Source organism: Macaca fascicularis, chromosome X, assembly GCF_037993035.2.
Source record: "Macaca fascicularis isolate 582-1 chromosome X, T2T-MFA8v1.1".
Taxonomy (NCBI): domain Eukaryota; kingdom Metazoa; phylum Chordata; class Mammalia; order Primates; family Cercopithecidae; genus Macaca; species Macaca fascicularis.
The window spans coordinates 77,700,448-77,724,266 of NC_088395.1; the positions used below are offsets into that span (position 1 = coordinate 77,700,448).

General features: G+C 40.4%; 1 non-coding gene and 1 pseudogene across 1 annotated transcript; both read right to left on the minus strand.

Annotated features, from left to right (window-relative positions):
* Positions 1-10,448: 10,448 nt before the first annotated feature.
* Positions 10,449-17,930, minus strand: LOC102141838 (nuclear transport factor 2 pseudogene; annotated as a pseudogene).
* Positions 17,931-19,494: 1,564 nt separating this feature from the next.
* Positions 19,495-19,658, minus strand: LOC123571533 (U1 spliceosomal RNA). Its single transcript, XR_006695682.2, has one exon. It is a non-coding gene; the product is annotated as a U1 spliceosomal RNA (small nuclear RNA).
* Between the last annotated feature and the right edge of the window lie 4,161 nt (positions 19,659-23,819).

Sequence of the window (23,819 nt, forward strand, 5' to 3'; positions counted from 1 at the left end):
AAATTTTTAGTAGAGACAGGGTTTCCCCATGTTGGCCAGGCTAGTCTCGAACTCCTGGCCTCAAGAGATCCACCCACCTTGGCCTCCCAAAGTGCTGGGATTACAGGCATGAGCCACTGTGCCTAGTCTGGATCCTTTCTTTATTCTTGACCTTTGGAAGTTTGATTATTAAATAATAGTCTTACTTCAGTTCAATCTACTTGCTGCTCTATAACTCTCTTGTATTCAAATATTGATAACTTCCTCTACGTTTGGGAAGTTCTCTGTTATTGTCCCTTTAAATAAACTTTCTACCCCTATCTCTCTCTCTCGTCTCTTTATGGCCAATAACTCTTAGACTTGCCCTTTTGAGGCTATTTTCTAGATCTTGTAAGTGTGCTTCATTCTTTTTTATTATTTTTTCTTTGGTCTCCTCTGACTGTGGGTTTTTTTTTTTTTCAGGGTCTTGCTCTTTCACCCAGGCTGTCATGCAGTGGCACAATCATAGCTCATTGCAGCCTTGAACTCCTAGATTCAAGTGATCCTCCTGCCTCAGCCTCCTCAGTAGCTAAGACTACAGGCACACATGCCACCACACCCAGCTAATTTAAAAAAATTTTATAGAAATGATTCCTTATTATGTTGCCCAGGCTGATCTTAAACTCCTGGGCTCAAGAGATCCTCCTGCTTCAGCCTCCTGAGGTGCTGGGATTACAGACATGAGCTACTATGCCAAGCCATGTATTTTCAAATGGCCTGTCTTCAAGCTCATTATTTCTTTCTTCTGCTTGATCAATTCTGCAATTAAGAAACTTTGATTCATTCTTCGGCATGTCAGTTACATTTTTTAACACCAGAATTCCTGCTAGATACTTTTTAATTATTTAAATCTCTTTGTTAAATTTATCTGTTAGGATTCTGAACTCCTTATCTGTGTTATCTTGAATTTTCCTGAGTTTCTTCAAAACAACTATTTCGAATTCTCTGTCCGAAAGATCACGTATCTCTGTCTCTCCAGGTTTGGTCCTTGGTGCCTTATTTAGTTCGTTCGGGAAGATCATGTTTTCCTAAATGGTCTTCATGCTTGTGCATGTTCGTCAGTGTCTAAGTATTGAAAAGTTAGGTGTTTAGTAGTCTTTGTAGTCTGGGCTTGTTCATACCCGTCCTTCTTGGGAAACTTTCCAGGTATTCGAAGGGACTTTGTGTGTTGTAATCTAAGTTTTTGGTCACTGTAGTCACATCTACGTTAGGGGGCACCCCAAGCTCGGTAGCGCTGTGGTTCTTGCAGACTCTTTGAGGTACTGCCTTGGTGGTCTTGGATCAAATCCGGAAGAATACTCTGGATTACCAGACAGAGACTCTTTTTCTCTGCCCTTACTTTTCCCCAAACAAACAGAGTCTCTCTCTCTGTCTCTCTCTCTCTCTCTCTCTCTCTCTCTCTCTCTTTCTGTGCTGAGATGCCTGCAGCTGAAGGAGGGCAGAAATGCTTTTTTAAGTTACCACCCAGTTCTAAAGTTGCACTTTGATAACTTGATTATTTCCGATGTTTTCATTAGCAACACAGTTGTAAACCACTTCTCCAGATAGTTAATCTCATCTCTTAAATGACAGTTATTATTAAAATTTCAAATGAGTAATTCTTTTTCTGAGTTCTTAGTTTCCTACATACTTATTACAGCATTAATCATTTTACCTGACAATACCTACTCACTAATCAATTCCCAGTGAGAATTATTAGACACTCATATCCAGTAGCAACAAAGAAAAAAATTAAAATCCTTAAGACACATAGTTAGGGATATGCTTTCAAATCTGGGATGTACAGAAATTGAAACTGTGAGCCTCCTTGGCAACTCCCAGAGGACATAACATAACAGTAATCAATCCACTGTGTGGCTTGTTACATAAGTACTATGGAAGTCTTGGGACCATTTGGAATCTGACAGAAGCCTTATGGAAGTGGTTCAGTGGTGGTTGGCCATTTGCATATTTTCCTCCTATTACAGATAGGGGAAAAAAGACTGAAAGAATATATACCAAAATGTTAATATTGCTTATTCCTGGGGAGTAGGGCTACCAGTTTTCTTTTATTTTTTGTTTATCTGTATGATCTAAAATTTCTAAAATAAATATAACTATTATAAGAAAATTCCAAATGATAAAAGTCCAAAAAGATGGTTTGTTTTAATAGTAAGTAAGCTGAGTTGCATTTTCTACCATCTGTTTCAGTCAGGGAAATGAATAACATCTTCTAGGGCAAAGTAACAGGGTAAATGGAGACCCAGAGAAAGACTGATTGTTCTCTATGATAAGCATTCTCTAGAACATAAAAGGAAGTAATTAACAGGACTCCAAGCTTTGTTCTGTTGTGTCTCACCCCCTCTCGATTCTTCTCTGGCTTTGTTCCACACTCTGAACATCCTAAATCAACTTACAAGTGGTGGTAACCAAAAGAATCTATCAGGAAAATTGTCTCTCTAGACTCCGATTCCATCAAATATCCCCTTTCTCTTCTATTTTCCATATTTTCTTACCACCTATAGACATGCTTAACGTTTCTCCATTCTAAAACCAAGTTAAAACACTATTTCTCCCCTATCTCGTTACAAACTACCATCCTTTCTACCTCCTTCCTTTCATAGCCAGATTTCTGGAACAATTAATCTACAACCACGGTCTTTTCCCACTTTCCATTTGTTCAATTTGCTGCAGTCTGCCTTCCGCCATGACTCCAACAAACTTTAAAGGAAAGCTTCCTAGTTGCTGAACTTACTGGCCGATATTTACACAGCCTAGGGTGATTGGTTGCTCTTATTTCCCAGAAGTTCTTCTTCTTGGCCTCTGGGAAGAAAGGAGTGAAATGGGAAGAAATGACACTACTGTCTCTTCATTTTTTTTTTCTTACCTTTCCCTGTCAGATTTCCCTCTTCTGTTCCACACTTATTCATTGGGATTCCCTAGGGTTATGTCCTAGTCTCTTATCTTCTTACACCACCTGGAACAAAGTTTATCTACTTACACAGCTTCAACTATCATCTATACAATGATAGATTGCAAAATTTGTAATAATTGCCTCGAACTCTTGCTTAAGTTCCAGATTTGTATTTCCAAATTACAATTAAGCATCTTTACATACAGGTTACAAACAGGTACCCTAAGCTCCACTAGTCTAAAATCAGACTTATCTTCTCTACTGCCACAATTTATTAAATTCTTGAATTACATTCTCATTCACAATCGCAAGCCATGTTCCTAAGCTAGAAGTTTTTGCTTTTGCCTTAACTATCCCTTCTCCCTAACGCTGCACATCTAATCGATCAGCATACAGTCCTATTGATTTTAACTCATAAATGTCATTCTGTCAAGCCTAGCCTTTCTCCTGCACTGCCTCAATCTTGGTTCAGACTCTCATAATGTCCAGCTGGGACTATTATGTCTGCTAAGTAGTCCTGCCACCAATCTCTCCCCATTCTACACCTGTTGAACTTCCACACTACTTTCAAAATGATCTTTACAAAACAAAACTCACTCTTTTGACTCCTCAGTACCTACAGGATAAAACACAACTCCTAGGTCTAGTATATTAGGATTCAGTCCAGCTTGTTAGCCTCACACTCTACTCCACCCCCAAACTCCTGCATGCTAAGCTTCTCACCATTCCACAAACACACCAGGCCAAATAATGTCTCCATGTCTTCACACATTGTATCCTGTCCTCTTAGAATGTCCTTTTCTTTCTTCCTCACCTGACAATGTCCTACTCATCCTTTAGTATGTGTCTTCTTGGGAAAGACAAACTAGCTGTTATTTATCAAGAAGTTTTGCTAAGCAATTTATGTTCATTAGCTTATTTTAATCCTCAATCAATTCTGTGAGATAACTACTATTATCATTTTACAGATGAAAAAGCTGAGATTTAAAGGGGCTAAATAACACTGTCATCTACTAAATGGTGGGATTTAAATATAGGTATTCAAAACCTGAACTTTTAACCACTATGCTACAGGCAATGTGTATTATACATAGTTGATTGTTCTGTTCTCTGTATTCCCATAGCACTCTGTTCACCACTCTGCAATGGCAGTTACCACCCTAGAATGTAATATTTCTGTTTACACAATATCATCCCCCACTAGATGTAAGATACATGGTGATAGAGATAAAATCTTGCAGCCGGGCGTGGTGGTGTGTGCCTGTAGTCCCAGCTACTGGGGCGGCTGAGGTGGGAGGACTGCTTGAGCCTAGGAGTTCGAGTCTGTAGTGAGCTATGATGGCGCCCCTGCACTCCAGCCTGGGCAATAAGAGTGAGATTGGTCTCAAAAGAAAGAAGGAAAGAGAGGAAGGAAGGAAGGAAGGAAGGAAGGAAGGAAGGAAGGAAGGAAGGAAGGAAGGTAGGCAGGCAGGCAGGCTTAACCAATCTTTGTATCTCAGTGTGTTTAGCACATTGTAAGTGCTCAATAAATGTTCACTATATAAATGAATTTTGAAACCTCTCTCTGGCAGTAAGTAGCCTTTTGTTTGTTGCCTTGCTTTTTCTTCTGACTGTGTCTGATATGGTTTGGCTGTGTCCCCACACAAATCTCATCTTGAATTGTAGCTCCCATAATCCCCATGTGTCCTGGGAGAGACCAAGTGGAGGTAATTGAATCGTGGGGGCGGTTTCCCCCTTCCTGTTCTCATGATAGTGAGTGAATTCTCATGAGATCTGATGGTTTTATAAGGGGCTTTTTCCCACCTTTGCTCTGCACTTCTACTTGCTGCTACCATGTGAAGAAGGACATACTTACTTTCCCCTCCACCACGATTGCAAGTTTCCTGAGGCCTCCCCAGCCATGCTGAACAGTGAGTCCATTAAACTTTTTTCCTTTATAAATTACCTAGTCTCAGGTATGTCTTTATTAGCAGCATGAGAACGGACTAATACAGTGTCCTTTCATTATTCGTTCAACTACGAGCAGTAAATGCTGGCAATTTTTAAAAATTGTGTTTCAGGCTTTGTTTTTATTTATACTGCCTTACTATTTGCATAGTAACTTTAATATCTTACATTATTAATGAACAGGTTTGTAAGTATTATTATTTAATGTGTGTACAAAATTTCTTTTTTTAAGAATGAGTTCATGGCCTTTGCAGGGACATGGATGAAGCTGGAAACCATCATTCTCAACAAACTAACACAGGAACAGAAAACCAAACACCGCATGTTCTCACTCACAAGTGGGAGTTGAACAATGAGAACACATGGACACAGGGAGGGGAACATCACACACCAGGGCCTGTCGGGGGTTAGGGGGCAGGGAGAGGGAGAGCATTAGGACAAATACCCAATGCATGCGGGACTTCAAACCCAGATGACGGGTTGACGGGTGCAGCAAACCACCATGGCACCTGTGTACCTATGTAAAAAACCTGCACGTTCTGCACATGTATCCCAGAACTTAAAGCAAAAAAAAATTCTTTTTTTAATATTTTAACTTTTATTTTAGGTTTGAGGTAGATGTACAGGTTTGTTATATAGGTAACCTCGTGACTCAAGGGTTTGTTGTACAGATTATTTCGTCACCTAGGTACTAAGCATAGTACCCAACCGTTGTTTTTTTTCCCTAAACCTCTCCATCCTCCCATCCTCCTCCCTCAAGTAGAACTCAGAGTCTGTTGTTTCCCTCTATGTGTCCATGTGTTCTCATTGTTTAGCTCCTACGTATAAGTGAGAACATGCAGTGTTTGGTTTTCTGTTCTTGCCTTAGTTTGCAAAGGATAGTGGCCTTCAGCTCCATCCATGTTCCTGCAAAGGACATGATCTTGTTCTTTTTTATGGCTGTGTAGTACTCCATGGTGTATACGTACCACATTTTCTTCCTTTCTTTTTCTTTTCTTTTCTTTTTTTTTTTTTTTTTTTTTTTTTTTTGAGATGAAGTCTCACTCTGTTGCCCACGCTGGAGTGCAATGGCGTGATCTTGGTTCACCACAACCTCTGCCTCCCAGGTTCCAGCGATTCTCCTGCCTCAGCCTCCTGAGTAGCTGGGATTACAGGCACCTGCCACCATGCCTGGCTAATTTTGTGTTTTAGTAGAGACAGAGTTTCACCATGTTGGTCAGGCTGGTCTCGAACTCCTGACCTCAGGTGACCCACCCACCTCCGCCTCCCAGAGTGCTGGGATTACAAGCGTGAGCCACTGTGCCTGGCCACCACATTTTCTTTATCAAGTCTACCATTGATGGGCATTTAGGTTGATTCCATGTCTTTGCTATTGTGAATGGTGCTGCAGTGAACATATGCATAAATGTGCCTTTATTGTTTTGGGTATATACCCAGTAGTGGGATTGCTGGGTCAAATGGTATTTCAGTTTTTAGTTCTTTGAGGAATTGCCACACTGTCTTCCACAATTTACACTCCCACCAGCAGTGTATAAGCATTGCCTTTTCTCCACGACCTTGCCTAATGCTAGCAATTTTGACAGTGTCTCATAAAAATCTCCTTTCATATACTAAGTGAATTTATATGAAGTGATCAACAGAGGAATTGATCAATAAGCTTCCCTCTAAAATGTACTTCTTGAATTAACTTTCTCTCATAGCCTATTCTACTGACATCTTCTCTTTAACTTATTAGTGTTCTCAAGTCTTTGCCCATCTTTAAAAAAAATCGCATTCCTTCAACCATGCTAGCTATAGTCTGCTTTCCCTATTACTCTTTCCCTTTGCCAAACTTCTTTAAAGGTTAGTCTGCATTTCCACACCTCCCATTTGCTTTTTTGAAATTTAGAAATACTTTAAGCAAACAAAAAAGGGTAGATAATAATATAATAAAAACCCATGTACCTACAACTCAGTTTATTAGAAACTGACATTTTGGCTGGGCACGGTGGCTTATGCCTGTAATCCCAGCACTTTGAGAGGCCGAGGCGGGTGGATCACCTGAGGTCAGGAGTTTGAGACCAGCCTGACCAACATGAAGAAACCCCGTCTCTATTTAAAATACAAAATCAGCCGGGTGTGGTGGCACATGCCCGTAATCCCAGCTACTCGGGAGGCTGAGGCAGAAGAATTGCTTGAACCTGGGAGGCAGAGGTTGTGGTGAGTCAAGATCGCGCCATTGCACTCCAGTCTGGGCAACAAGAGCGAAACTCCATCTCAAAACAAAACAAAACACAGCTGACATTTTGTCAAATTTCTTTCCTATTTTTTAAAGAGGTAAAACATTATTGATAGAGTAAGCATTATGTGTACCTATCCCATTCCCATCCCTCTTCCTCCTTCCCCAGAGTTAGTCACTATTCAGACTTTGGTATTTCTCATTTCCATATATTTAATAACTAGTTGACCTCTGCAGCATTTGATCCTATTCATTTTTTTCTACCTTAGAACTTTCACCTCCCTTAGTTTCGACACCACTGTCTCCTTAGTGCTCTGAATCTCTCTCTTGACTGACAGTCTACACACTACACAAGATGTGAGTAATGACTCCCAGTGAATCATTCTTACCAGAACCCATACCTTCGGTACTGGTCATGTGATTTGCTTTGGACAACAGGATATCTACAGATGTGATGCAAACAGAGGCTTGAAAAGCACTTGTACATTAAGGCTTGCCCTCTTGAAATGCTGCCACCACATGAACAGGTCCAAACTTTCTGGAGAGGCCACTGTGGGCACTGTGGCTAATAGCCTGCCAACTGCCAGATGTGTGAGTGAGGTCATCTTAGGTCATCCAGCCCCCACCAACTTGACAGCTGACTGCCACAGACAGCCTAGGCAAGACCAAGAGAAGAAACGCCCAACTGAGTCTACACTCAGAATTTAATCATCTACAGAATTTTGAGCAAATCAAATAAATGAAGCTAGTGCAGCGGCTCACTCCTGTCATCCCAGCACTTTGGGAGGCCAAGGTGGGAGGATCGCTTGAACTCAGGAGTTCAAGACCAGCCTGGGCAACATAGCAAGACTTCGTCTCCACAAAAAAATAAAAAATAAAAAATTAGCTGGGCAAGGTGACGCACGTCTATGGTCTCAGCTACTCGAGAGGCTGAGGTGGGAGGATTGCTTGAGCCCGGGAGGTCGAAGCTGCAGTGAGCAGCGATCATGCCACTGCACTCTAGCCTGCGTGACAGAACAAGACCCTGTCTCTAAATGTACATACATAAATGTTGTTTTAAGTGACTAAGTTTTGGTGTGGTTTAGTTTTATATCCATAATATCATATTATACATATTACATCACAACTTGGTTTTTTTGTTTCTTCATATTGAGATCTTTCCATGTTTATACCTATAGCTATAGTTCATTCATTTTAAACTAACTTGAACAAAAAGTCCTTTCATATGAATATACCATCATTTATTTATTCATTCATTCACTTACTAATGGACATTTGTGTTTCCAGTTTCTCACTACTACAAGCAATATTGCAATGCACACTCTTATATGGGTCCTTTTGTACTAGGAATGGAATTACTTAGTTGAGAGGTAGATATCTTCAACTTTACTATATAGTAATGAGCCACATAACTATATTTTGGTCAATGACAGACTACATATACAATGATGCTCCCATAAAATTATATTACCATTATTTTACTGTACTTTTTTATGTTTAAATATAAATGTATCTAAACATAGTTACACAGATACTTACCATGTGTTACAATTGTCTACAGTATTCAATGTAGTAACATGCTGTACAGGTTTGTAGCCTAGGAGCAATAGGCTATGTCATATAGCCTAGATGTGTAGTGAGCTATACCACCTAGGTTTGTGTAAATACACTATGATGTTTGCAAAAGGAACAAATTGTCTAACAATGCATTTCTTAGAAGGTATCCCCGTCACTAACCAACATCTAACTGTATATGCCCAGCTGCTTTCCAAGAAGGTTGTACACGTCTTCAATCCCTTATCTACAATTTTGAAATCTGAAAATTGTCTGAAAATCAAAAGTATTTTTCATGAGTTTGGCTTTTTTCACTTTGTTTATGGTGTTTTGGTATTTTTTACTACTTACAATTTTTTCAAGGTTATCAATAATTTTCTTTACGGTTGTGCTTGCCTTCCTCTTCCAGCCACTATAAACTGGTTTCTGAACCATACCATTCCAATTATACTGCTCAAGAAGGTCACCAATTGTGCTTAAAAGCCAAATTTCATGAGCATTTTCAAGTATAATGAAATAACTAGTTGACCTCTGCAGCATTTGATCCTATTCAACTTTTTCTACCTTAGAACTTTCACCTCCCTTAGCTTTGATACCACTATCTCCTTAGCACTTTCACTCTTACTCTCGACCAACAGTCTACACACTATTAGTGGGACGCAGCACTGTGCAGTGGGATTCAGAGTTTTCATTAAAACTACCAAGAATCCATGTGCTCTCATGTCCATCTGTGTGATGTGCTATGTGTGGTAGGTATGACGTCATGAAAAACTTACTGTGTAAAAATATTGAGTGTTTCAATTAAGGATTTATTAAGGTAAAAATATATTAATGAGTAATTTCCAAATGAATTCGATACAACAATGATGTGACATTAATGCCAATGAACTCAGGGCAAAAAGAACTTAGGAGATAAATTATATATATGCTACCCCCTACACTAATTGTTACATGTTCATTTCTTTGTTTCTCTCTAAGTGCCTATGTGTCACTTAGACTAGCATATAGTTAGCTGCTGATTGATGTGTATCTTCTCCAAAAGGTAAATTTAGTCACAACATTCCCAATCCAAGCATGAAATAAAGGTCAGATACCGCAAAGAAAAACACCTTATTGTGCAATATTTTACAAACAGCATAGTAATACTTGTTTTAGGCAAGTATCATCAATGAATGCTAGAACTAGTGGGTGAAAGTTTGATGAGAAACAAGATATTCTTAAAATATCTTCCTCAAAGGTATTTATTACTTGCAAAGGGAAGAATAGTACCTTGAGAATGTAGAAAACTGGCAGATCTTTCTTTAACCAACTCGTGATCAACATTAATATCACCAGTAATGGCACAAATAAATATTATGTGCCTCCTGATATTATGCACTGAGAAGGACACAAATTACTTCTGTAATATTCCTACTGAAAATGCTTAACTTGAATTAAATTGCATGGAAATATCAGACAAACCCAAAATGAGGGACATTCTAAAAAAAACTGACTTATGTTCTTCAAAAATATTAATGCCATGAATGACAAAGAAAGGCTAAGGAATATGTTCCAGATTAAAGGAAACTAAAGTTGGTGGTTTCCCAAAATGTTAAATATAGAATTACCATATGACCCAGCAATTCCAGTCCTAGGTATATGCCCAAGAGATTGAAAACAAATATTCAAACAAAACCTTGAAAACATATGTTCATAGAAGCACTATTCACAGTAGTGAAAAGGTAGAAACAACCCAAACATAAAACCCAAACATTTTATGTTTATTTCCCCTGCTACTAGATTGCTCTTATTCCTGAAGAGCAAAAGCCATGTCTTATTCATATATTTACTCTCAATGTGTTGCATAATATCTAGCACATAGTGTGTTGGGAGGGGATGGTTAGTTAATGACTAAATAAACCTCCTCTCTGACCTTATTTCCTACTATCCTACTGGTTCGATGGATGTACATAGCATTTTCTAGCCTCTCTCCTTTGCTGCTGCCAATCTCTGTGCCTACAATGTTTTCCACTACTTCATCTCAACCTACTGAAAACCTGTTTTCTGTGGGGCAGGTAATTCTCATCTCCTGTTGCTACCTTTTCTGATCACCATGGCTAAAAATGATCTCTTTCTTATCCTGGTCTCTATTACACAGTGAGATCTTAGGATCAACAAGATCCAAAGATCAATGAGATTTTAGGATTGATAAGATCTAAAGATCAATAATATCTACTCTCTGCCCTCAAGAACTCACTGTCTACCATGGGGGTCCTTAAGCTAGGACAGTGGTTCTTGAAGCCTAGTGAATAAAATAATTACCTGGTGGGATTGTTCAAGATATTTGAGGCCTACCCTCAAAAGATTCTGATTCAGTAACTCAGGTTGCTTTATAAACAAGCATTCCTAGTGATTCTAATGCAGGTGAAGAGTCTGTGCATGTCCTTTGGGAGGTTCATGAACCTCACGAACAACTGTGTAAATATATACGTATATGTGTATTTTTCTAGACAGAGTCCACAGTTTGTAGTACGTAATCTATGACCTCTAAAAAAGTTTAAAAGCCACTGATCAAATGGGAAATAGATATGTTAACTGACAGGTTACAAAACAATTCAGCTAAGTGACAGAAGAGAAATATGAATAAAGTGCTGTGCGAATATAGATCAGGAAGCAACTAAGTGTCCCAGAAAAAGCTAAGAAAAGCTTCATGTGAGGGTAACATTTTATTTTATTTATTATTTATTTAATTTTGTTTTTAGAGACAGTATCTCACTCTGTTGCCCAGGCTGGAGTATAGTGGCACAATCATATCATATGGAATCATACGATTTCATATAGTGAAATCATAGTTCACTGCAGCCTCAAAGTCCTGGGCTCAAGAGGTCCTCTACCTCAGCCTCCCAAATAGCTGCAACTACAGGTGTGCACCGCCACAGCCAGCTAATTTTTTTTTTTTTTTTTTTTTTTTTTTCAGAGATGAAGGTCTCACTGCCTTCCCAAGCTGGTCTTAAACTCCTGGCCTCAAGTGATCCTCCTGCCTCAGCCTCCTGGGTAGCTGAGATTACAGGTGTGTTACCAAACCCAACTTAGGTTATTTTAGCAGGATTTTCTAAAGTGATTATAAATTTGCCAAGTGAGTAGAATACTGGTAATTCTAGGCACAGGGAACAGGATATGTAAAGACACAGGGATACAGAAAAGAAGTTTTACTTTCAATATGTCTAGAATATTTGTGAAAGGAGATACATGTGAATAATGAGACTAGAGACACAGGTGGGGCTTTGCATGCCAAGTTAAAGAGTTGCTTTGTTTTGTTTTGCTTTGTTTTTCAGAGACAGGCTGGAGTACAGTGGCGCAATCATAGCTCACCGGAACCTCCAACTCCTAGGCTCAAGTGATCCTCCTGTCTCAGCTTCCCAAGGCACTAAAACTAGAGGTGTGCAGTATTTTTTTATTTATTTATTTAGTACAGATAGCGTCTCATTCTGTCACCCAGGCTGGTCTCCAACCCCTGGCCTCAACTAATCCTCCTACTTCAGCTTCCCAAAGCGCTGGAATTACAAGCATGAGCCACCACGCCTGGCTTGTTAAAGAGTTTTATTCTGTAAATAACAGAGAGACAAAAGAGTGGTTTTTAAATTAAGGTAAAATTTACCATTTTAACCTCTTTATTTTATTTATTTATTTATTTATTTATTTATTTATTTTAGAGACAGGGTCTTGTTCTGTTGCCAAGACTGGAGTACAGTGACAGTCATAGCTTATTGCAGCCTCACACTCCTGGTCTCAAGTGATCTTACTGCCTCGGCCTCTCAAGTTGCTGGGATCACAAACCCAAGCCACTGTCCCTGTCTAAGTTTTCTGTTTTTAGTAGAGACAGCGTTTCACCATGTTTGCCAGGCTGGTCTCAAACTCCTGACCTCAAGTGATCTACCAGCCTCAGCCTCCGAAAGTGCTGGGAGTATGGTTGTGAGCCACTGCGCCTGGCCAGGAGATCTATTGTACATCATGATGACTATAGTGGCTTCCAGGGATTGGGAGGAGAGGGATGAATAGGTGGGGCACAGAGGGTTTTTAGGGCAGTGAAACTATTCTGTATGATACTGTAATGGTAGATACATGTCACTAAACATTTGTTGAAACCCACAGAATGTATAATACCAAGAGTGAACCCTAATGTAAACTATAGACCTTGGGTGGTAATGATGGCTCATTGATTGTGACAAATATACCACTGTGGTATGGGATGTTGATAGTAAAAGAGATTGTGCATGTGTAGACAGGAAGTATATGGGAACTCTCTATACTTTCTGCTCAATTTTGCTGTTAATCTAAAACTTCTCTAAAAAATAAAGTGTATGGCCAGAAGCGGTGGCTTACGCCTGTAATCCCAGCACTTTGGGAGGCTGAGGTGCGCGGATCATGAGGTCAGGAGATTGAGACCATCCTGGCTAACACGGTGAAACCCTATCTCCACTAAAAATACAAAAAATTAGCTGGGCATGGTGGTGGACACCTGTAGTCCCAGCTACTGAGGAGGCTGAGGCAGGAGAATAGCATGAACCTGGGAGGTGGAGGTTGCAGTGAGCCAAGATGGCGCCACTGCACTCTAGCCTGGGCAACAGAGCAAGACTCTGTCTCAAAAAAACAAACAAAACACCAGTCCATCCCTTTCCTTGCTATCTAGACTGAGAGGCCTAACTCCTCCTCCTTAACTTTAATAAGCCGTCTAAAGAGCCTCTTTAGTACCTCTTCTTTAGTCTCCCTGTGATGCTTCAACTCCCGGCAGCCTGCTTTACTCTACCCAGACAAATAACCTAATGACTTATATCCAAAAGGTGATCTGAACTGATTAAGGAGGAAACTTTTTTTTCTTAGAGATGGGGTCTCACTATGTTGCCCAGGCTGGCCTCAAACTACTGGTCTCAAGTGATCTTCCCACCCCAGCCTCCTGAGTAGCTGGGACTACAGGTGCATGCTGCCATGCCCAGCTATCTTTTATACTTTACCATCTTCTCTGTTTTAAACTAGCATGGTCTGTCTACCTAACCTGTCCATTGTTTTACTATTTTCCAAAAAATTCAAGATTTGAGTCAAACAAAAACATTAAAAATACTAATGGTAAATACTAAGAATGCTAATGTTGGCTGGGCACGGTGGCTCACGCCTGTAATCCCAGCACTTTGGGAGGCCGAGGCAGGTGGATCACCTGAGGTCAGGAGTTTGAGACCAGCCTGACCAACATGGAGAAACTCTGTCTCTACTAAAAATACAAAATTAGCCGGGCATGGTGGCGCATGCCTGTAATCCCAGCTGCTCTGGAGGCTGAGGCAGGAGAATTACTTGAACCCGGGAGGCAGAGGTTGCAGTGAGCCAAGATTGCACCATTGCATTCCAGCCTGGGCAACAAAAGTGAAACTCTGTCTAAAAAAAAATAATAATAATAAAAAGAATGCTACTGTTAAAAGTACTATTCTGGAAGGAAAGTATATTAGTCAGAGTTCTCCAGAGAGACAGAACCAATAGGATACATATAGATAGATATATGAGAGGGAATTTATTAGGGGAATTGGCACACATGATTATAGAGATTGAGAAATCCCACAACAGGTCATCTGCAAGCTGGAGACCCTGGGATGCTGAGAGCATGGCTCAGTCCAAGTCTGAGAGCCTCAGAAATCGGGAAGCCAATGGCGTGTAACTCTCAGTCTGAGGCCAGAGGCCTGAGAACCGAAGGTTAGGCAGGGAGCACTGGTGTAAGTTCTGGAGTCCAAAGACCGGGGAGACCAGAGTTCTGTTGCCCAAAGCAGGAGACAAATGTATCCCAGCTCCAGCAGATAAATCAACACATTTGCCTTTTTCTCATTTTTGTTCTCTACAGGTCCCTAACACATTGGATGATGCCTGCCCACACTAAGGGCAAATCTTCCCCACCTAGTCCACTCAGACTCACACAATCATCTCTTTCGGAAACACCCTCACAGATACACTCTAAAATATGCTTTACCAGGATTCTAGGTGTTCCTTAATCCAGTCAAGTTGACATCTAAAATTAACCATCAGAGAAAATATACAGAAGATCTAATTTCTTACAAACTCAGGAAACAAAAGGGAACTACCTTTCTTCAAATGAGCCTAATTTGCATTCATTATAGCCTGATGTCCAAGAAGCTCTGACCCTTAAACTTTCGTAAGCTGCTCTGACAAGAAATAATTAATTGCATACCTATCTGTGAAGAATAATCCATCACATGATTCTACTTCCATCTCATTAACTCTGCTTTCCACTGCCTAATAATAGTGACTATTGAGCTCTAAGTATGTGCCAGCCATCGTGTTGTGTGGTTTATTTTTTTTCATTTAATTCTTACAGTAAGTATCAATCCACTTGATAGGATGAAGAAACTGAAGTTTGGAGAAAGTAAATAATATTTCCATGATCAGGCAGCTAGTACATAGGAGAGCCAGGATTCATTCTTTCAACTATTAAGTATTTAAAGAAATCTTTTTTTGTTGTTAATAAAACTCTTGTGGTTTCATTGTATCATCTGAACAAATCAATGTCTGGGCGGTGAGGCAGCTGCTTTCTCCTTCCCTTCTTTGGGTTACTAGAGCAACTGCTCCACAGATTTTAAAAAAAAAAAGGACAACCTTTTGCATTACTTAAGTCTTTCCAAGGCATGCGCTGGTACAACACAAACTTTTCCCGTCAGAAGCAACTAGTCTAGTGTCCAAACATCATGCACCTTGGTGGCAGCAGCACACTGAGCCCACTCCCGCCACAGCCCTGCTCATTTGTGCATGACATTTGGAGCATCTGGAAGAGTGGGAATAGTATTGGGAAGAGGAGGGAGGAGGAAACAGTATGAGTGCCTGGCTGAGAGGAGGTCAACCGAAGTTGTGCAGGGCAAGCCTGAACATGTCATTGGTGAAAGCATCGTTGACGTTCTTTAACAGGAACATCTGGTGGAACCCCATGATGAGGTCTTCATCCGCCTTAAGCTGACCCCACAGCCATGCTGATGATGCAGTCATCTGGCGTGGGCTAATGCTGGATTTTCTGGAACGGAAGGCTAGACAACTTCTCCACAGTGGCAGCTTTCCCCTGGAACTGTTGTCCTTCTCATGTAAGGCATGATGCATCAATGTAAATTGCACCTAATTGGGTTCTATCGTTATCAAATAACTGGTAGTAATGTTGAATGAAGCTGGATCCAACCTGCTCCCAAATTGGCTTGTCTCCCATTCTGGAGCATCACCCAGCCTTGCGGAGACCCGAGGGGCTGGCATGATGGCGGCAACGGAGGCGGCCAAGAAACCTTTAAAATATGATTGGTATCTCTATATAGCCAATATTTCATTAGAAAAGGATAAGTCATCGTAATTCAATTTCTATTTATTTATTTAGTTAGTTAGTTATTGCAGGGACAAGGTCTCTCTATGTTGCCCAGGCTGATCTCAAACTCCTAGGCTCAAGTGATCCTCCCACCTCAGTCTCCCAAATTGCAGGGATTATAGGCGCAAGCCACCATGCCTGGCCTATAATTAAACTTCTATCCATTTTTAGTATTTTTAGTTTTTTGTGACTTTTTGTTTTTTTGTTTTTTGAGACAGATAGATATTCATAGATATTTTCACTCTACTGCCCCGGCTGGAGTGCAGTGGTGCCATCATAGCTCACTGCAACCTGAAACTCCTGGGCTCAAGAAATCCTCCAGCCTCAGCCTTCCAAGTTGCTGGGACTACATTAGTGCACCATCATTTCCAGCTAATTAAATTTTTTTTTTTTTTTTTTAGAAACAGGGTCTCATTATATTATCCAGGCTGGTCTCGAACTTCTGACCTCAAGCAATCCTCTCACCTTGGCCTCCCAGAGTGCTAGGATCACAGGTGTGAGTCACCGTGGCTGGCCTTCTATTCGTTTTAACTTGAAAGCATACTTTCTTTCTATTTAACCTTGCTTCCTGTAAGCTTCTTCATTTTTGAACTCAAATCAGGTCCCCACACAGGCTTAGTTCTCCTAGTTCTCAGTTTTTATAATTCATGACTACCACTCTACTGACTGTGTCCATAACCCCTGGGGCCTCCTCTCTGTTTTGCCGCTTGTAACCCAGGCCTTAACTTGTCCTCTAGGGTCTAAGATTCATATCTATATTTTTCCACATTCCCCTTTTTTTTGTTCTTTTTCTTTCTTGTTCTTTTCTACAGAGCCGGGGGACTACTCACCTGGCTAAACCAGAATGACACAGATTGCCTCATAAACTGGAATTCTGGGGGCCCGAGAGCACAATATCCCAGGTCACAAATGACAGAGGACTGTACAAGCAATATATTTTTTGTGATTTTTTTTTCTGATGGTTGCTAGAATGAAAAATAAAGAAATATTACATATCTAAGAGTAACCATTAAATTCTTCCATATTATTTCAGAGTAGAAATCAATTTAATAAGTCCCCAGCACGGTGATAAATAATTTTTCTGCTGTTGTCAACCAATATCAAATATAAAGTACTAGTATAGAAACAGCTATAAGGCTCCTTTCCGGCTGATCAGCTCCTCTCCTCCACTCCATTGCCAGCAATTATGCACCTCAGTATCCAACTAGTCCAATGTTCTTTTATCCTGTAACAAATGGTAGCCAGAACTCAATATGTGCCAGATTATCATCACAGCAATTAATATTCTTAGGGTTTCATAACTGGAACTCTACACCTCTGATTCACTCTCATTTTTGCTTTACATTTTCTCTTCCATGCTTCTAGCTATGTATCTTATTTATACAGAGATAAAATTATATCAAATGTAGCTAGGGTAATTAAGATGGAACCCTCACACTAAAGCAGATCCCAAGTAGTTGTCTATATATTGTGGATTGCAAATGGTCCTGGAAAAGAATATAAAAAGGTCATTCCAAAAAGTCAATACATGTTTTTAGAGATGAGTTCTCACTCTGTCACCCAGCCTGGAGTGGAGTGGTGCAATCATAGCTCACTGCAGCCTCGAATTCCTGGGCTCAAGTCATCCTACTGCCTCAGTCTCCTGAGTAACTGGGACTATAGGCGCACACCACTATGCCCGGCATCAATACATTTTCTTAAGCTCCAATTTTCTAATTACAAATAGACAAAAAATTCATCACAGTATACTGGACACAGCCCAAGGAAAAATCTATTTGATACTAAACTGCATTCTTACCAAAATTATGATCTATAGTCAACTTTAATTCTAGTGGTGGCATTAATAACTTATCACACATACCAATTTCACGTTTGTCATAGTCACAGTATTCCAAAGCTGTCAAATTACTTCCCAGCTACCAATATCAGTTCCCAAATTTCACTGAGATCTAAACAAAACAATTTCAAAAAGTTTCCTTAGTTTACTGTCTAGGAAAAAATATATATATAAAATATATATATTTTAAAATTTTATGTATATATTTTATATGTATATATAAAATATATAAATAGCATATATATAATATATATATGCTATATATTATATATATATATTTTTTTTTTTTGAGACAGAGTCTCACTCTGTCACCCAGGCTGGAGTGCAGTGGCATGATCACGGCTCACTGCAAGCTCCACCACTCAGGTTCATGCCATTCTCCTGCCTCAGCCTCCCAAATAGCTGTGAGTACAGGCGCCTGCCACCACGCCCGGCTAATTTTTTGTATTTTTAGTAGAGACGGGGTTTCACCATGTTAGCCAGGATGGTCTCGATCTCTTGACCTCATGATCCACCCGCCTCGGCCTCCCAAAGTGCTGGGATTACAGGCATGAGTCACTGCGCCCGGCCGGGAAGAATATTTTTAACAATAATGACTCTAGTTATGTTCTGGATTCCAACTAATCACATAGATTCCAATATTATCTTTTTCTTATACAACTAATTGCACCCTATGCTTGAGCCAAAACTAGCCGCCATTCCTTAAAACCTTCTAGCTTTTGGTCATGCCCATCCATTCAGCATCTATCACCTCTCCCTACCTGAACTCTGGTCACCTCAAACCATGAACTGTGCTGCTTTTTCCTCCTCTCTCTCTCTGTCTCTCTCTCTCTCTCTTTTTTAGAGAGACAGTGGTCCTGCTCTATGTTGCCCAGGCTGGCCTTGAACTCCTGGGGCTTCAGTGGTCCTCCCACTTCAGCCTCCCCAGTAGCTGGAATTACAGGTGCACACAATCATGCTCAGCTGAGGCTGTTCATTTTCCTTTGCTCATATCTCCCCATAAGTCAAGATCAGGTTATCATCTTCTTGTATCTTCTTCACTGGATCCCCAAGGTATTATTTTACCATCTTACCTCAATAACCTCTTTCTTCAAAGTTCATAATACTCAATTTTATGACTCTCTCAATGTTAAATGAAAATCTCAAAGTCTCCCCCCAACATTCACTGAGGACTTCAGTACCAACTGTTTTCCTTTTCTCATCCTGAAAGCCTTCATTATCCCCCTTGATGATCTAACACCCAGACCTCATGGATCCTTGACATACCCTATTCTAATTTCTTTTTTTTTTTTTTTTTTTTTTTGAGACGGAGTCTCGCTTTGTCGCCCAGGCTGGAGTGCAGTGGCCGGATCTCAGCTCACTGCAAGCTCCGCCTCCCGGGTTTACGCCATTCTCCTGCCTCAGCCTCCCGAGTAGCTGGAACTACAGGCGCCCACCACCTCTCCCGGCTAGTTTTTTGTATTTTTAGTAGAGACGGGGTTTCACCATATTAGCCAGGATGGTCTCGATCTCCTGACCTCGTGATCCGCCCGTCTCGGCCTCCCAAAGTGCTGGGATTACAGGCTTGAGCCACCGCGCCCGGCCCCTATTCTAATTTCTTAATCTCAATTCCATTTCAATCACCCATTTCTTTCTTTCTTTTTTTTTTTCAGGGGAAAGCACAAACTCAGTCTCTCACTACCACACATTATGCAGTCGAGTTTCCTGTATTTGGGGAAATCACAAGGGCCAGCACACCCAGAATGCAATGGATGGGCCTCACCCTGAGAAAACCACCTTTGTGATCATGGTATCTCCCCTGCCAGGTATCAATTATTTGTTTCTGGAGTGACACTTGGAATGGCTCTACTTCCAAAACCAAACACAGAGGATCCACTCTCAGAACTACTTGTTATTCTACCTCTCCTAAACCTTATACTCCCGAATTTACCCTTCAACTGACTCAAGGCCTTTAATTCATTAACCCTCTTACCTATTTTCCAAAGCCATCACATACCTTTGGGTTTTGTTGTTGTTGTTGTTGTTGTTGTTTTCGGGGGAGGGGGGACTGGAATTCTTTTATTTTAAAAAAGATTTTTATTTCCACAGGTTTTTGGGGAACAGGTGGTATTTGGTTACATGAGTAAGCTCTTTAGTGGTGATTTGTGAGATTTTGGTGCACCCATCACCCGAGCAGTATACACTGCACCATATTTGTAGTCTTTTATCCCTCACCCCCTTCCCACCCTTTCCCCCTGAGTCCCTAAAGTCCATTGCCATCACGTACTTTTGGACTGCACTTCCTTGTCTACTTAGGAAAGAGTCTATGGACAGTGGGACTTCAATAAAAGTAACCAGCACTCTCTATTCTCCTATCCCCTTGATTTTCCACCACACCTATTATGTCAATTCTCACCCACAAATCAACCAAACTATTTATATTCTCCATTCCTGCTTACAAAGTACTGCTGAGTAAAATTATATACTCCTGGTCACCAGCTTCCCTTCCATCCTCCACTCCTAACAGAATGTTCTTTTTTTAAAGTTGGCAAATAAAAAGTATAGATATTTATGGTATACAATATGATGTTTTGAAAGATGTACACATTGTGTAACATACGCATTACATCCCATACTTTTTTTTGTAGTAAGAACACTTAAGAATGATCTTTTAAAACATAAATTAGTGGCCGGGTGTGGTAGCTCTCGCCTGTAATCCCAGCACTTTGGAAGGTCAAGGCAGGCAGATCACGAGGTCAAGAGATCGAGACCATCCTGGTCAACATGGTGAAACCCCATCTCTACTAAAAATACAAAAATTAGCTGGGTGTGGTGGCATGCACCTGTAATTCCAGCTACTCAGGATGCTGAGGCAGGAGAATCACTTGAACCCGGGAGGCGGAGCTTGCAGTGAGCTGAGATCGTGCCACTGCACTCCAGCCTGGTGACAGAGTGAGACTCCGTCTCAAAAAAAAACCAAAAACAAAAAAACATAAATTAGGCAGGACTTCTGAAATGGCAGAGGAACTCAGCAAATCCTCTCTTCCTTAAAACAATGATAAAACTGGAAAAAATTGTCAAAAACAATAATTTCAGGACTCTGGAAATAGACAAAAATTAAACAAATTAAGAAGCATTTAAGAAAACCTGTGGAACCTTTGGCTACGAACAGTGGGAGACTATGGGGCTGCTTCCATCTCCCCTGCTCCCACTAGGTCCCTTGGAGCTGATTTTACAAGAAAAGTCAAGGCAAGCCATAAAAAATAACAATTTAGATGCTGGAGGGGAATTACTTCATAAAGAATGAGCACCAAAAAACTCCTATACCCAGGGGTGTTTAAAACAATAGCTAACTCAATTTCATACAAACATGGGAAGCCAATATCACAGTTACCTGAAGTTACAATATTGGTTGGAGCAAGCAACAGAATAGCAGATCTGCCAGAAGTTTACAGAGAGATCCAGAAAACAGGACAGTAATAGTGGGGCTTGATAAGCACCTTCAAGGCCCTGGTTGTCTAAGAGGCTGTGTGCATGTGCAAGGCTGCACTGAAGTTCAAGGTACCAGAGAGGGGCCTAGTTATTTACATTTCCTTGGCTGAATGTGAGGCCTTGCACAGGCACAGGATACGAGAAGGCCTATCAGGAAGTAAAAGTCACGGAAGACTTGTAAACTCTCCAAACTTTGAATGTGTTTCCCAAACCACACACAACTTCGTCAGCAAAGGGCAGAAGACATACTGGCCCAAGGTGTTTAAGGACAACCTCCAGCAAATTATTGACTGACCACTAAGTTACCCTGACCCAGATATGATACCTAGAAAGCCAGGCTTAGAAATGAAAAAAAAATTATTATTTTATTTTATTTTATTTTTTGAGACAGAGTCTTGCTCTGTTGGCCAGGCTGGAGTGCAGTGGCACAATCTCAGCTCACTGCAACCTCTATCTCCTGGGCTCAAGCAATTCTTCTGCCTCAGCCTCCCGAGTAGCTGGGATTACAGGCATGTGCCACGAAGTCCGGCTAATTTTTGTATTTTTAGTAGAGACGGGGGTTTCACCATGTTGGCCAGGCTGGTCTCCAACTCCTGACCTCAAGTAATCTGCCCACCTCGGCCTCCCAAAGTGCTGGGATTACAGGTATGAACCACCGTACCCGGCCAATTTTTTTTATTTTAACTGAGCAAAAGTCTGGATACGGTGGCTCATGCTTGTAATTCCAGCACTTTGGAAGGCTGAGGCAGGAGAATCGCATGAGGCCAGAAGTTCAAGACCAGCCCGGGCAACATAGGGAGACCCTGTCTCTACAAAAAAAAAAAAATTAAAAATTAGCTGGACATGGTGGCACATGCCTGTGGTCCCAGCTACTTGGGAGGCTGAGGCAGGAGGATCACTTGAGCCCAGGAGATCGAGGCTGCAGTGACCTATGATCACACCACTGCACTCCAGCCTGGGCAACAGAATGAGACCCTGGCTCCGAAGGACAGGAAGGGAGGAGGGGACAAGAGGAAAGGAGAGGAGGACAAGAGAGGAGAAAGAAAATACAATAGAGGGGTGGAGGGGGATGGGGCAAAAAAAAAAAAGATAAAAAAAGGACAGCTACAACAATCATTAGGGAGTGGGGATCAGAACGCTAAGCTTAACATTCTGAGGAACTGCAAGACTGTTTTCCAAAGTAGCTACACTCATTAGGATGTCTATCGTAAAAATGATGGACAATAAGTAAGTGTTGGCAAGGGTGTGGAGAAAACTGAAACCCTCATACTCTACTGGTGGAAACGTAAAATGGTACAACCAATGTAAAAAGCCTGTGCTTTGGAAAACAATGTGCCAGTGCCTCAAAAGGCTAAACATTAGAGTTACTCTATGACCCAAAAAGCAGAAACAACCCAAAACGTCCATCAACTGATGAATGGATAAGTGTTATATATCCATACAGTGGAATATTAATCACCCATAAAAAGAAGTGAAGTACTGATACATGCTATAACATGGATGCCTTGAAAACACTATGCTAAGTGAAAGAAACCAGACACAAAAGACCACATATTATATGATTCCATTTATATGAGATGTCCAGAGTGTGCAAATTCATAGAGACAGTAAGTAGATTAATGGCTGCCAGGGGCTGAGGGCAGGGGGAAATGGAAAGGGCACACTAATGGATATAGGGTTTATTTTTGGTGTGAGGGAAATGTTCTGGAATTAGATAGTGGTGATAGTTGTACCACCTTGTGAATATATTAAAAACCACTGTGTTATGCATTCTAAAATGATGAATTTTATGGCATGTATATTTCAAATTTTAAAAACACCTAGTGCTAAGTGAAAGCAAAAGGCTATATAGCATATGATTTCATTTACATAAAATATCTAGAAAAGGCAAATCTACAGACAGCATATTAGTGGTTGCCTAGGGCTACAGAAATGAAGCAGGATTGACTGCAAAAGTATATAGGAGATCTTTTAGTTTGATGGAAATGTTTTAAAACTGGATTGTGGACATAGTTGCACAACTATAAATTTACTAAAAAGTTTTGAATTGTATATTTAAAATAGGTGAATTTTATGCTATGTAAATTAAACTTTAATAAAGCTGTTTTTTAAAAAAAGAAAATATAAGTCAACTAGGACTCCTTGGAGAAATAGCAAGTCTGAGGCAGGAAACATATAAGCCTTGTGCCAGGAATCAAGCAAGCTATGGAACACTAATGAGTCATGTCAGGAACATACAGGAGGCAACACATTGGCAAAAGATGGTAAAAATTGAGCATTAACAAGAATAATGAATGCAGTCAATTAAAACCCATTGAATACATTTTTTAATTTTTAATTTTTATGGATACATAAATAGATGTACGTAAAAGTTATTTAAAATTTTTAATTTTTATGGATACATAAATAGATGTACATATTATGGTGACAGACATTTTTTAAAGAGTGGTTAATAATGACAGGGAAAGAACAAACATATACAACTCATTGGATATCATTGAAA